Genomic DNA, 15740 nt, shown 5'->3' on the forward strand with positions numbered 1-15740 from the left:
CCACTGCTGGCGAGACCACCCTCAGCAGCCCGCTTGAATTCCCAGACTCCCCAGGCCCCACACTCGCACCGGGGCCCCTTCCTCGGGAGGCAGAGCTGAGCCCCCTCCCTGGCCCCATCCCAGGGGCGGGCGTGGTCAGGTCCCCAGAGCGCGGCCCCCTGCTGTGGGAGCAGCTCCTGAACCAGGACTGAACCCGCGTCCTGAGAGGGGCCGCGTGGCACTCGGGACGGACCACCCTGTAAGGAGCTTGCTCCCTACCTGCCAGTGTCTGCCTGGTGGCCCCGGTGTGGTCTCCTCAGGAGTGTCCCCGGTGGGCGACCCTGGGCTTTGCCCTTGACCCCCACCACTGCGACCCTGATGGGCGACCCTGGGCTCTCTCCTCTGAGGTCACGCTGAGCTGAGCCCACTGTGGATGGACACTGGGGCTATTCTCCAGCCGTGTTTCATCTTGATTTTGCTGCCTTTGGGGGACCAACTAGTCTTTAACCAGGAGTAGGCGTCACACTCATCACTGCCCCACTTGTCTAGAAGGGACCGTGGCTCCCTGCCCCTGCCCAGGAGGGGGGCCAACCAGGGGCCCCCTGCCAGCCCGGGCTCCTCTGCTGGCAGCATGGGCTCCCCTCTGCCGACCACCCTCCCGGGCACTCGGGTGGGAGCCCTCACCCCCTGCCCACCTGCCGGAGCGTACAGGACAGGCATCTTGGGGCCTCTGCAGGGGCAGGCCGAGCTCCTCCCGTGGCCACAGCGGTGGAGCCCCTGCCCCACGGGGCTCAGGTGTCTGCTGCATCCCCACGGCCCCCCTGGGCCGATGCCCATCGTGGCCTGAGCGCTGTGCCCCCCACCTCATCCACGGGCAGCTTGAGCCAGACGTGAGCAGGACATCTGCCCTGCGGCCTGGCGGCGGGGTGACCCCACGGCTGAGACCCCGTGAGGGCTCCTGGGCGCTCAGCGCAGACCAGACCCCAGGCAGAACCGCGACCCGCTGGGTCTGTCCCGGCTGCTTCCCGGGACCTTCACCTTCAGCTGGAGGCCCTGCTCCGGCCAGTCCCCCGCTCGCCACTCCTTGTTTCCAAGCTTGCCCACACCCGCCGCACCCGCCAAGTGCCTGGCACACAGCCGCTTCCACAAACCGGACCCTCACCTGATCGCCCCTTCCCACGGAGACCTCATGGTCGCCCTTCCAGTTAGGCACATGGCCCCAGATGGCCAGCCTCCACCTCAAACACCCAAGCACTGGAGGGGTGACCGCCTGCTCCTGGCTGCCCCACCGCCTGCTGAGAATGAGACCCAGGAGGGGCAGCTCCGTGCCCGGGTCTTTAGCAGTTTGGGGGCTGGACAGAGCTGGGGAGGGAGATCCACCCTGGGACCCAGCAGGCGACCGAGCCAAGGGCCCTTCACTCCAGACAGACTAGAGCTCCACGTGAGCCTGTCAGACAGAGGGCACACATACGGTCACTAAAAGGAGGCGTCTAGACCCTCCTGGGAGGATGGACCCGGGCTCGGTCTGCATTGGAGGCCCTGAGCATCCCCAGTGGCCTACAGAGTACTGTGTGCTCATGGTCTACTGAAAGCAACTGTGTGAACCAAGAGTGACAGAAATACGACAGGATTTCAGGAATTGGGGTTTTGGGGTCCTCTGGGGGGTGTTCAGTGTGGCTTTTGCTCTTGCATTCACTTTCCATGTCTGTGTCTCCAACCTCCCCCCACTTGGAGGCACATCTGTGTCGGGAGTCTGGGCTCAGCTGGGCCCTTGCTCACGAGGCTGGCGGGGTGGGTGTTGTCAGGGGGCTCTGGTGTGGAAGGCCTCTCCCAGGTCACCTCTGCAGGATAGGAGCCTGGCTCCTCGATGGCCGGAGGTGGGCCTCTGGAGGTCACCTCCCCACTCCGCAGGGTCTCAGGGCGGAGGAGCACGGGCCGGCCCATGCTGTTGGCGAGGGGTACAGCCAGGAGCTGGGTTCAGGGGCACCCACCTGGCCTCCTCGAGGATGCAGACCTGGCGCGGACCTGGCAGGGTGGACTGGGCCGGGGGCTGGCCTGGGAGACCCCGTCTCGGGGCTACAAGATCCCGGCCCAGCGCGGTTTCCGCACCAGAGGCTCTGGGGTGTGTCGACTCTGCTGTTCTGTGCAACAGTGGACAGACTGTCCATAACTGCCCTAGAGGCAATGGATTTTCTCTAAATCTTCAATTCTTCCTTCTGAACAGACAGCCCATCTTCCAGGGTTTCTTCAGCGTTCTCAGAAACTGCACAAGGAGAGCTCCCTCCCGAGCTCTGACTTCTGGGTCCAGCCTGAAGTTACTGTTTTGTTCTTACCCTGGACCCTGTCCCCTCCACCCAGCCTAGCCCCATGGAGGCCCCATCTGAGCCCACATGCGCCCACTGCGCCCTCCGACCAGCCGGCCGGGCCCTGTGGCCGCCGCGGCCACCGTGTCCTCTGCAGCCACCCCACCTGCAGGTCCCTCTCTGCACTTCCCACCCGTCAGGATCTCTCTGCCGACATTCTTCGGGTTCAAACATGACTTCTGCTCCCTGCCGCCTGGCATTCTTATCATGACTTTCCTGCCTGTGACTGTGGTTTTTTCCAGCTCTCCCACCTATGCTGATTGTCCTGAGCAGGAAGTAGACTTTCTTACTCTTCCGTTATCGGCTTCACCATCACTCTGGCCTTTTTCCTGTTCTGAACAAAGTTGACTACAGCCACACTGCCCTGCCGTTACAAAGTTAATTGCAACCTTTAACATCAAACAATCTGAAAAAACACACCTTCTTCATTTTCTGCTCCACACATCCGTCCTTCTCTGTGAAAATATTACAATGTTTGGTTCCCTCCTTTCCCTTCTTGGCTCTTGTGAGCTGGGGGCCTGGGCTCCAACCGCGGCTTCTTGGCTTGCTCCCGACTCACTCCACTTCAGCCCTGTCCCCGTGCTGACCAAAGCCGCTTCTCAAAACACCAACCGTGAAATAAAAGCCCTCTGCCCGTGGGCTGGGCAGTGACGCCTGACGCAGGGGGTTCTCTGGGGAGCAGTCATCACCGGGCAGATGGGAGCATGAGAGATGTATGGGGGTGCCTGTGAGAAACAAAAGTGGGGGTGGGGGCAGGATTGGACCAGAGCCTTCAACAATGATGCAGACCTGCCACAGTCCTTCCAACCTAGCAGGGGCTCCTGGGGTCAGTGGAGCTGCTGCGAGCCTGTGACCCCGTGACCCCCAAGTTGCAGCTAAGCCCATGGCTCCGGACTGAGGAAGGGACAACCTTGCAGCTGGGCCCAGACTTTCAGGAGCTCCATTTCCAGGGAGAAGCATCATGTAGACTCGGGGGTGGCTGGGGACCAGGGAGCTACTGCCCATCAACAGGAAGCTGTGGACCGTGCATCCTCCCAGAGCCCACCCCAGAGACCCTAAGAGCCTCCCAAGTGCACATGGAGAAGTCAGCAGGCCAGAACTGGACAGGTCTGTCACACCAAGTCCAGAGCCAGGAGGGGCCTGCAGGATGAGGTTCTGAGCAGGGAGCCCCACACTCACTCTGGCCCAGACCCGGGTGGTGGGTCCTCATCCCTCCAGAGAACAGGCTGTGAACCGGCAGGGAAACTGGCCCATGTCAGTCTGGCCTGGCCTTGGAGGGGTGGGGTCCCTGTGGCTGGATGGTGCTCATGCCGCCTCCCTCCCAGCCTGGTGCTCTGCATTGCAGGGACCCACATTCCAAGTCTCAGAGTGAAGCTGGGCCTCACCTTCTTCCCGGCTGCCCAAAGTGCAGCCAGTGGACCCAAGCACAGCCCAGCCTCGCCCTGGGTTCTTGAACGAGGCCTTCCCCGTCAGCCAAGACCCCCAGGACTGCAGCTTCGGCCAGACACCAGACCTCTACGATGACCACACATTCATCACCACACACCACAGACAGGAAACGCACACACGGCCCTCTCAGAAGGCCGGGTGCCTGGCGCACAAGACCATACCTGTGCGCTCCGGCAGAGACCACGCTCCACGCACCCCCCACGTACCTCTGCAGCTCCTCTCTCTACCCGAGAGAGAGACTGTGTGAGCTGACTTTTCCAGCACTTCCCAGCATCCTCCTGCCAGTCCGACTGGACCAGGTTCTGGTCAGAAGGGCAGACCTGCAGCAGGTGGGTGGGGTACCCCTGGGATTAGCTGTGAGCCTGGGTGGGGCTCAGTTTTAAACCGGCACCCAGCCTCTCGAATGGAAATCAACTACGTTCAGGCAATCCAATGTATAAGAGCCCCTAACACAGTGTTCCCGTATTTTACGCAACACCGCTGCTCCCTCTGAGGATGGTTTTTCTAACAAGGATTCAGAGGCTCAGATGGCTGAGTGGCCCGAGGGCCAGGGTTTGCCCAGGACACTCACTGCCCTTCCTGACCCCAGGGCGGGTGCCCTGCACATGCCACACTCCAGTGGTCCTGACTTAGGGGGTGGGTCCTGCCTTGGATACAGAGGCTAAACCCCCCTGGCCAGTGAACCCCTTTCACCAGGTAGCATGGCAGATTGTCCCACCTCAGCACAGTGCTGCCCAGAAATGGCTGCACCACCCACTCCCACCAGGCCGTCCTTCCCGAGAGCTGTCAGGGCCAGAAGCCCCTGAGGCCCCTGGTGCGATGCCCGTGGCCGCTCCCCAGAGGCTGGTCCTTGCCCAGCACCCCAGCCGGAGTCCAGTGTCCAGTCTGCCTCTCGCAGGAGCCATAACCTTACATTCCCGGGGCCTGTGCTCCCCCAGTCCTAGAGACTGTCCTGATTAAGGTGTGTGCTCCCCTGAGACCCCTGGGAGCCGGGGTCCTTTCTGCCTCCTCAGGTGGCTGGGCCCCAGGCATCCCTGCTTGTGGCCACACCACCTGATGTCACCTCCAAGGTCACAGGGCCTGCCCTGTGTCTCTTCCCCTGTCTCTGACAGCACCTCTGGGGTGATCTCATCACCAGACCCTTAACCACATCTGCAAAGACCTTCTTCCCAAGTGAGTTCCCACTCACAAGCATGACAGTCTTGTGTCAGGCCACTGCACCCTCTCCAGGCCCCCCCAGAACACTTCCTGCCTGCAGGTCTGAGTGCCCCCCCAGCGGGACCTTCCCTGATTTCCAACCTCTAGACTCCTTCCAAGATGTTGACTGGAAAAAAATGTACAACCTAGAAGTTTAGTATTATGTTTTATTTGGGGACACACTGAGGCCTCAAGCTGATGAAGACAGCCCCTTGGTTGCTCTCAGGGGCTGCTCCGGAAAGGCAAGAGGGACGCGGGAGCTGGGGTATGTGGGAGCTTTTGCATCAAAAGCAAGTGGTCAAACATCAGAAGATTGCTGTTAGTTATAGAAAACCAGACACTACAAGGTAACGAGCTTAGTGCTGCTCCCTGCGTGGGCAGGTGCGGGAGTCTGGTCCAGTTGAATGGTTCCTTTCATGGGTTCCTCAGCTGTCAGGATGCACGGTTCCACAGTATAATGGTTAGGACTTTGGACTCTGAATCCAGTGATCCGAGTTCATGTCTCAGTGGAACCTACCAACCTTTTCACTTTCACTTTTTCTGCTTCTCTGGTGTCTCAGACAGTAAAGCATCTGCCTACAATGCAGGAGACCCGGGTTCGATCCCTGGGTTGGGAAGATCCCCTGGAGAAGGAAATGGCAACCCACTCCAGTACTCTTGCCTGGAAAATCCCATGGATGGAGGAGCCTGGTGGGCTACAGTCCATGTGGTCACAAACAGTTGGATACGACTGAGCGACTTCACTTTCACTTTCAGCTCTCTGGGGCCAGCACCCCACTTTTCTCCGTCCTGAGTCCCCTCAGGGTACATGGCTGAGGGCAGCTGCAGTGTTGTTTATTTGTTGATATGACAAGTGCCATTCTTATCCACAAAGACCTGACTTGAATGGATATGATCATCATAATAAAATGCCTACTCTGTTATGACTAGGGTCCTTGGACTCTTTAATCAATAGAAACTGACAAGAGGCCAGATGTGGAACTCGGGCAGGTCTTTCCTGGGGCTCCTGCTACGGCAGGAGGAGCAAGGACAAGACAAGATGCTCTTGCGAGCCTCCTGGGGAGCAGGGTATGATCTGGTTCTTCACAAGCTGAGGGCGGGCCCAGGGGGCTGGCCCAGGCGCAGGCCGAGGGGTGGCTTTGGCTTTGGCAGTCCTCCCCCTCCCCTCTGGAGGTGCTGCTCGCAAGGATCAAGGGCAGGACCCTGTTTTTGCTCCCAGAACCTCAGAAGCAGAGGTTGGTTTTTAGCCTTTTTGTATCTGTTGCTCACGATTCACGCATAAGCACCCAGGTGTTTTGTCCCTCATAGTTTCTCTGCATCTGCTGCTCAGGAAACCTTTGTCCATGTGAGAGTGCCCTGGCAGAGGGGCCCAGGCCTCAGGCTGTCTCAAAACCACGAGCACCTGCTTAGTCCAGGTATGGGGCTAAGCCTGCAGAAGTCCCTGCTGCTGAGCAGGGACCCCAGACGGCCCGCTGCAGCCCACAGGGTGAGGCCGAGAGGAGCGGTGGCCTTACTCTCTGCTTCTGCAGGGAGTCCTGGCCTCGTGGGCTCCTTCCCTGCCTGCCTCCGTCCACCCCGCAGCATTGGCTTTGGTTAGGGCTCAGGATTCACCCACGGACTTAGAGGCTCAGGAAAGCAGGTAACTTGCTCTGGCAATCCTAACTAACCCTGAACAGTCCCTGTGACTTGGCAGCCCTAGGAGCCCCTCCCTGACTTTCCTCTGCAATCAGCCTTCCGTTTCCCCTCAGCTTGGGCAGATCGGCTGGGGGAAGCTGGTCTCTGGACCGAGGGCCTCCTCTTTCCTCTTCCCTCCCAGCCCGCATAAAGAGCCAGCTATGCTGGCAGCTCCCATTTGGCCCTTGCTGCTGCAGCCGGGCTGGCTCAAACCCCACAGAACTCCAGGGGGTGACAGAGCAGAGGGCGTTCCTACAGCACGTCACCCGATGACCAGAAAACCACTGGGAGAGGGGGGATGGGGACACCACTTTGGGCCAAATCCAGCCAATATCATCATTTTGGGGCCCTGGAGCTCCCCAGGGCTCTGGTGGAGCCCCCGGGATTGAAGAGCCCAGACCTCTGCTGGCGCGGAGACAGCTGAGCACTCGAGGACACCTGTGCTGGCCGCCTCACCCACAAAATGGCATTTGATCACCGATCAGCTCATCATCAATGATGTTACAAATGCAGGTGCTAGTTGCCTTGGTTCCAGATGAGGTCCAAAAAGCTGGAGGATGTCCCTCAGAGTTGCTCAGTGGGTCAGTGCAAGGCTGAGGGTCAGACAGGTGGCTGGCACTGATGGCCTTGATCCTCCTAGTAGAAACGCCTGTTGTGGGGCAGAGGTGTCCGTCCTGCCCAGAGCCACAGACGCAGGCTTCCCCTACACAGCCTAGAACCATGAAGCCACTGCGAGGACCCACCTACGTCTTTCCTCCACTTGCTCCTCCCACTTCAGGGTCCAGCCAGCCCCCAAGAGACCCTCTGACGGAGAGGTAGCAGCAGCCCACCTGGGACTAGCACCACTGGACTCGCCTGGAGGCCGGGAGACTGGGAGGCATGATGGGGTGTCAGTTCCCGAGGCCTGGACCACAGACAGGAGAGGGGCTGAGGGAGAGGCTCTGGGGTGACCCAGGTGAGGGGTCTGAGGGAGGGGGCTCTGAGGTGACCCAGGTGAGGGACAGAGGGAGGGGGCTCTGGGGTGACCCAGTGAGGACCCCGAGGGAGGAGGCTCTGGGGTGACCAAGGGTGAGGGGCCCGAGGAAGGGGGCTCTGGGGTGACCCAGGTGAGGGGTCTGAGGGAGGGGTCTCTGGGGTGACCCAGGTGAGGGACAGAGGGAGGGGACTCTGGGGTGACCCAGGTGAGGGACAGAGGGAGGGGACTCTGGGGTAACCCAGGTGAGGGACAGAGGGAGGGGGCACTGGGGTGACCCAGGTGAGGGGTCTGAGGGAGGGGTCTCTGGGGTGACCCAGGTGAGGGGTCTGAGGGAGGGGTCTCTGGGGTGACCCAGGTGAGGGGTCTGAGGGAGGGGTCTCTGGGGTGACCCAGGGGAGGGGAGGAGGAAGGGGTCCCAGTGTCCAGGTCACCATGCCATTTGTCACCTACTGTGATGCCCCAGGGGTTGCCTCCTGCTGGTGTCTGGCCTCAGGAGCTCCCTCAGTCTTTGCCCCTTGACCTCCTCTCTCTAGAGGTGGCCTTCAGCCCAGAACTCAGGTCCCGGTGTCTGGACTGTGCCTGGTCTGGGTGGAGAGATCTCCAGCTGACCTTCCAGAGGCCCTGCCTCTCAGGCCTGCAGTGGTTGCTTGGATGGTCGTCAGGCCTCTGCCAGGGCTGCCCTGCATCTCTGCCTGCTCCTAGCTCTGTGCCTCCATCCTGGGTCCCTACGTGAGGTGAGGCCCAGCTGCAGGAGACCTGCCTGAAGGAGGCCGTGCTCCGCCCCACCCCTCAGCATCTACATGTTGGGCCGTATCCTCTGGTTCAGTCGGTGTCTTCCCAGCTCTGACATCACAGGTGACCCCTCCCTAAGACAGAGTGTAGTAGGGTGCAAGCCCCCCGGGGGGCTCGTGGCTGTGCGTGTGTTTACACGGCTCCTGCCCTTCTGGAGATGAGAGGCTTTCACACACGGGACCTGTGTGGAGAAAACGCACACTGACTTCTATCCCATCCAGAATAAAACGGGGATGGGGGTGACATGAATGCAAGGCCCACAGGGTTACCTGGGGACCCTGCAGGCACGTCGGGGACACCCAGAGCCTGGGCCCCTCTGCAACGCGCGCCCTCTCTCCCACCCTCAGGAGCCTCAAGGAGGCAGGCCCAGGAGGGTGGGGCCCCTCAGGCTTTGCTCCCCCAGGAGGCTGCCCGGTCCTGGGCCCTCCTTTGACTCCAGGGACTGGCCGAGCTCCCACAGGCTTCCCTCCAGAAACCCTGGCGGGGACTTCTGACATCACCCAGGCTCCTCGTCCGCCGTCTGCCCGGCTTTCACCTGCAGGTCAGTGCCAGGTGTCCCCCATGGTCAGGTCACCCCGTGTGTGGACAGAACGGCCTCAGCACAGGGCCAGTCAGAGCCCCTGATGCACTGTCTCCTCGCCGGCAGACGAGGCAGCCCCGAACTCTCATGGATCCTGGGACGCAGGCTGGGGTGGGCTTGTGCCCTGGGCTGCAGGCTCACCACCTCCGTTCTCAGCGCAGAGCCACCTCCAGCCGTCTCCCTTCTCTTCCTAGGGAGCCTGGGGTGGAGGCTAATCACAGGCCCTTGTCTGCGGAGCATTCATGAAGCGATGAACAATTACTGCACTTGAAGGAACCCTATCATCAACCAAAGGAAAAGACTATTTTTCTGTAGCATGTGAATTCAGCTTTTATGACTAAATGACTACTTAAATCTTAAAACTCTAATCATTACCATTTGCTTCCTAAAAATAACTGTCTCCCAAGTCCATATTTAGAACAGAAAACACTGCACTTGGAATGCTTCTGCTGCCCCAGGAAGGCGCCTGTTCCCAGACCCCTGCGTCCCCGCTGGCCACTTAACCCCTTCCTGCCCATGAATGAGCCCAGTTTGCTCTTCAGGGAATCCAGATGAGGAGACAGTCCTACAGTCGCCCAGACGAGGACCGGCAGATGCAGGACACCGGGGCAGACGCTGGGCCTCCCTGGGCCTCCATCCCACAGGGCAACACAGGGGGCCTTGTGCTACTCACAGTCACGTGCTCTGTCGGAGAGTGAGCTCCCGAGGGCAGGGCGGGGGCTTCCTGTCCTTGACACTGGTGGGGAGGAGGGCAGAGGGTCCCATGCAAAGGTCCCTCCCCCTGCAGAGCGTGTTCCCCGGATGCGAGAGCAGGTGAGTGTGCGAGGCTCTTGGCATAATGGCACACAAGCCCGTCCTCTGGGCACGCTTTCTTCTTGCTCACGGCTGCTTGGAGTGATGCCTGACACCTGACGTTTTTCCAGGAAACAGCAAACGCTGACTCAGAGCCAGTGACTCAGTCCTCTCTGGAACCAGCCTCTGCAGACCAGAGTCTGCACCTTCCTGGCAGCTCGGAGGACACCCCAGGGGACCAGGGCCCACCTGAAGTGGTGGGCTGAGGTGGGGTGAGGGGGGAGGCTGCTGCCCTCGACCAGCTGCACGGCTGCACACTGGCTGTCAGGGATCAGGCTGCCTGCCAGCCCCATGGAGAAGGCCTTTGGGAACATGGAGGGTCTCAACCAGATGAATCAGCAGGGGCTGGGGCTTCCCTGGATTCGCCACTCCCAGAACATCGGGCATGTCCATGAATTTCTGCTGTCCTTGCAAACTGGAGGGGCTGCCACGGCCCCACGGGACGGGGGTAGAGACTTAAGACTCTGGGTCAGAGACAGAGACTCCTCATGCTAAGATGGCCTTTTCTTGTCGGGGTGCCCCAAGCCCCTCCCCACCAGCAATGCAGAGGCCACACCTGCACATACACACCCGTAAGGAGCACGGTCCTTACACACTCACCCCTGCTCCCCAGGGAGACACACGCCTCCCCAGCCTGCTCATCACATAGCTTCCCTAGAAAGGCAGGGCCAGAACTTCACTGAGGACTGTCTCAGCATCAATGTGCTTGTCAAATCCTTGTTTTCGATTCTGTAGTGACATATAGAAAACCATCTGAGGGCATAGCAAGGGTGCTGCGGGTGAAAGGAACTGAATCGTGCCCTCGGCCTGTTACACACACGTGTGCCATTAAAAAAAACACATTGTAGAAGTATGCTTAACAGCCTGGAAAACTGATCAAAATATACTTCGAAGTGAAAAAAATGGGTGACAAGTTTATACAAGAGACTTCCACTTTGGAGAGAGAGAAGTGTATGTGCAAGCACAAGAAATGAAACAAAATGAGACCAATAGTTACTCAGGGAAATGGGTTTTGGAGTGATTTCTAGCATTTATGTTTGCTTATCTTTACTGTGTATGCTAGCAAGGTATAGGAAAATGCATCATTCTGGAAGAACTAGGTAAACAGGTGAATGTCTTTAAAGACAGATGCTGTTCCCACATGGGATAGAGCAATGGCCCTGAGGAGCTGCCCCTGTCAGACGTCTCATCGTCTTCTGTGCTGACTGGCAGAATCCACGGTCCACCCTGAAGAGCCTGACAAAGAGATGGTGACAGTGGTCAGCCACGTGTGGTCACTCAGGATGTCCTGCTGTTCCACTGTTCCTTATGCTCACTGACATTCATCATCAAGGTTCTGACCTCAGAAGCATGGTCACAGTTGCCTGCAGCCCCCGCAGAGATGGGCATCTCCTAGTTCCCTTCCCAGTTGCCCACCAGCCTGGACACAAAGGTCAAGAGTCTAAAGGAATGTTCTTCCAGGTCCAAATGCTCATTGTCCAAGTGCCAACAGTAGTTTGACCTGATCACAGAACCATAGCCCCGGAATTGAGAAGAAATTTCCCTGAAGAGAGAAGTGAGGAAGCAAAAACTTCACTGGGAAACCCTAGGAATATTAACAAGGGTGGAAATGCCATCGAGAATTTGACCAAGACGAGTTACAACCACCCTGTTACTTCTGTGAAGGTCTGAGAGCAGAGGGGAGGAAGGAGGGGGCGAGAGGGAGGCCCTGGGCCAACCCCGCTTCTCACCCCAGCCCTGCCCACTCCTGCCCTGACACCGCGGCAGCCCTGCCCGCTCCCACGAGGCTGATCCGGTCACAGTGTCCGAGCTCCCCTTCCAGCGGCCGTAACCCACTGAGTTCAGACCATCCAAGTCCCGTTGGGATTGTGGGTACTTTCCTGACCGTGCAGCCGGCACTGCGCCCCCTTCAACCCCCAGCCTGCAGGTGCAGGCCAGGCTCACCTCTTGTAAGTCCGACAGCGAGGGTTAACGGCCTCTGTCTTCCCAAAACCCTTCAAGGCTCCCATCGCCACGCCCACGGTGCACTCTGCTCCTCACTCTTCCCACAGAGCCCCTTCCGCCTCCTCTGCTGCTGTCCAGGCCTGGCTGCCCCTGAAGCCCTGCGTGGCTCCCCCAGCCCCAGGCGCCTCCCTGCTCAATCCCACCTCCTCCTCCTGCCATGGCAGCAGCATGTGGGTTCAGAGACCTCTGAATTTAGCTCCTTGTTACTCTGACTTTCCCTGTCTAATGATTTTCAGATTATAAATTCCTAGAAGAGAAAGACACACAGGAAGGAAATCACAAAGCAAATGTGTGAAGTGACAAGGGGGCGTGACCGGTGGAGAAGCTGTGAAGGTGGTTGACCAACCACAAGAAACAGTAAACATTTATGTCTTGTACAAAGCCAGTTTTGTACATAATTGCTGAGAGAATACAGTTCGATGGCCTGAAATAAGGTGAGTTTCTGTGAAGCCGAGAGAAGGACGGAGGTGCTGGGGGAGGGCCTGGGGCCAGCAGGGACCCTGACCACTGTCAGGTCAAGCACCCGGTTTGATCCCATTGTTCACAGCCTGCCCTTTGCCTTTGTTTCCAGGTCAATAAGTAAGAGTATGAGGTGGGGGGTGGGGAGCGGAAGGGCGCGGATGCTGAGAGCTCCAGCCTGCAGGCCTGGGGGCCGTGGCCTCGGGAGCCAGGCCAGAGGATGTGAGAGGTGTGGTAGCCATGCAGCCCAGTGAGGGCTCCTGGGAGGAAGCAGACCAGCTCAGGAAACCCCAGTTCCTGCCAGTGCCGAGCAGGGTGGCCGTGGGACCCGGCACACCAGCCCCAGGGCGGAAACCGCCCGCTGCGCTCTGGCTTCCTCTGCCCCCGTCACAGGGGCCTGAGCCGGGTGCTGAGTGGGGGACAAGGATGGCTTATCCCAAACAGTTGGGAGGCAGAGAGCAGGTCCTCGGACCGGAAGGAGCCTGCGCGCCAAAGGTGTGGCGTTGGTGTGGAGACGACAATGACTCCTCCTTGCTGTGGGAAGACATAATAGATTGAGCAGTGAAGCCACTGTATTGATTCCACACATGGAAGGGTCTCAATAACAGGAGATGGCTCCTCAGATTAGTTCAGTGCTTGAAAATACCTCAAGTGTGTTTCATAATATTATCTCCAAACTTTGAAAATCCTCAAGTCATTAGTTCAGTTTCCAGGTCCTGGGGGAAGGCCCTCAGGATTCCTGATGTGCCCAAGGTCACACAGAAAGCCTGGTGGCAGGGACATGGCCTGCCCACCCGGGCTTTCTCCTGCATCCCAGGAATCACAAGACACGGACTCTTGGTGAGTCCAAACACTCTGGGGGTGTGGGACCATGGCTGGGACAATAATGAAATGACAATAGCAGCCTTCATCAGCAGAGCCCTGCCAGGCACCAAACACTGAACTGAACTCAGACACCACAATCCATTTAACCCCCCATTGTCCACATTATTAGACATTGTTGTCCACGGTCTGATCCAATCTCCTGTGAAAATCACAGAGACTCTCAGTGAGCAGAGGATTTGGGATCCAAATTCAGAAGACAAGACTCCAGGTCCGCACTTCCACCTGCTCAAGATTCTTTCTCAGTTGAAACCAGGCACTTTGTACTTGAGGGTGTGATGACCTTGGGTGTGTGGTCTCCTATCTTCCTTCCCACCCCATGTACATGAACGGTCTGCCTCCCACCCGTGAGACCATGGCCATGGGGACGGGAACATTGAGACAGCTACTCTGCCATTTGTCAGAGGCTCCAGAAATAGCCTGGATGTGGGAGGGCTACTAACATAAGGGCTACTAACACACATTTTTAAAAAGGTAAGTGTGAACAATTCCAAAAACTGGCAAGGATGTGAGGCAACAAAACTCACACATCTTGTGGAACCACATTCGACCCAAGGACACTGAAGAGAAGCTTGGTGATTTCTTACAAAATTAATACACACCTGTCCTGTGCGCATACATGCTCAGGTGCTCAGTCGTATACGAGTCTTTGAAGCAGCATAGACTCTAGCAGGCAAGGCTTCTCTGTCCATGGGATTCTCCAGGCAAGAATACTGTAGTGGGTTGTTATTTTCTCCTCCAAAGGATCTTCCCAACCCAGGGATTGAACCTGTCTCCTACATCTCCTGCATTGGCAGGCGGGTGGATTCTTTACCCCTGGGCCACTTAGGAAGCCCACACACCTGTCCTAAGAACTACAGTTCCATCCGAGATGTTTAGCCAAGAGAAATAAAAACATGTGACCACACAAAGACTTGCAGATGAATGTCTTTATCTCTAACAGCCTGACACTGGGAACAGCCCACGAGGCCTGCTGTGTCTACAGAAGGCGAGTCGTGGTGCATCTGTGCAGCAGGCCTGGCCTGGAGGTGGACAGGGCTGGCCACCGAGGGCTGCGATGTGGAGCTCTCACACCTTAGACCACACAGTCTAAGTTCCCACTTTAGCGCAGGAGAAAATGAATCTAAGATAGATAGAAGAAATGGGGGGGGCGGGGGAGAGTGAACTGAGATGGCTGGGAGAGGAAGCAGGGAACTTCCAGCCCGCCTGCTCCCCTCGTCTGCATCCACCTGCCCTGAAGGCACCCCGGAGCTCCGTGGCTGGAGAGAAACCCTGTGGGGAGAGCGACTCCTGATCAGAGAGCAGCCCGTGACCTCCTGTGGCCACTGTTGGGTTTTCAAGGTCGATGACAGTTCCCAGGCTTGCTAAGGTGTTTCCTGGTGCACAAGGCCTGTCTGTTTAAAGCCGTGCTCTGAAACTGCCCGTGGGCTGTACCAGCAATCTGGGCTCCCTGTTCAAATATTATACATCAAGGGATGGAATGTCTTGAGAAAGACCCTTCACTCAATATTCTCAAGACATCAGCTCTTCTCAAATTAACCTCTAAATTCAATGCAATGCAAACCAAGGGTTATTCTGTGGATTTTGACAAGCTGATTCCCAAGTTTATACAAAGAGGGAGAAGACCTAACTAACCAACACTGCAGTGGGGAAGGAAAAGGACGCAGCAGGGGCTTGCATTGCCCAACTCAGGACTCACTATAGACCTCACTATAGACCTGTTCAGGACTGTGCGGGGCTGGCAAAGAGCAGACAGACACACCAGCTGAACAGGACAGAGGTTGCTTTCATTAAGTTTTTCTATAGTTTTGTTGGGACTTCCCTGGTGGCTCAATGGTAAAGAATCTGCCTGCAGTGCTGGTAGACCCAAGTTCTATCCTTGGGTCAGAAGATCCCCTGGAGAAGGAAATGGCAACCAAGTCCAGTATTCTTGCTTGGGAAATCCCAAGAACAGAGGAGCCTGGTGGGCTACAGTCCACGGGGTGGCAAAGAATCACACATAACCGAGCAACTAATACACACAACACGTTTTTTTTGCCCTGTTCTCTGCGTCTTTGGGTTCTCTTTTACCTGTACTAACCGCTTTCCTTTTAGTCCTGTGGATTTGTTCTATTGATTTTAAAAATTGATTGCTTAGTTTATATTTTTCCACCATTCCTATTTCCAGGTAAATATACTTAAGCAATACATTTCTAGGTATAACTTAAGCTATAGTCCACAACTAACAAGAACCTGTACGTGTGTGTGTGCATATAATTGCCTCCCCCCCCCACCTCTCACACTCACATTTCTGAGTCTATCTGTTTGTGCTGCCTTGTCAGAAGGCTCCTTGATTTGATCTTCCATCTACTAATTTTCTAAACAAGTGTCAAGAACTTGGCTCTTTACCTCACTTCCTGTCTTTGTCATGCTCACTACCATTGCTTCAGCCCTGGTGATTCTACTTAATCCAGTTTCATGACTTAATTCTGCTTACATCCTCTCCTCTGTGAGGGTATTTAGTCTTCTGAAGGGGAGGACAGAGGACGAGATG

At 57.3% G+C, this 15740-nt stretch overlaps 1 long non-coding RNA gene across 1 annotated transcript; it reads right to left on the bottom strand.

Annotated features, from left to right (window-relative positions):
• Window positions 1–7979: 7979 nt before the first annotated feature.
• On the bottom strand, window positions 7980–9875 carry LOC122434216. The gene is made up of 3 exons (XR_006267301.1): window positions 9684–9875; window positions 8966–9288; window positions 7980–8611 (listed from the first exon to the last, which is right to left on the bottom strand). It is a non-coding gene; the product is annotated as an uncharacterized LOC122434216 (long non-coding RNA).
• Between the last annotated feature and the right edge of the window lie 5865 nt (window positions 9876–15740).

The sequence above is a fragment of the Cervus canadensis genome, chromosome 33 (assembly GCF_019320065.1).
Source record: "Cervus canadensis isolate Bull #8, Minnesota chromosome 33, ASM1932006v1, whole genome shotgun sequence".
NCBI lineage: Eukaryota > Metazoa > Chordata > Mammalia > Artiodactyla > Cervidae > Cervus > Cervus canadensis.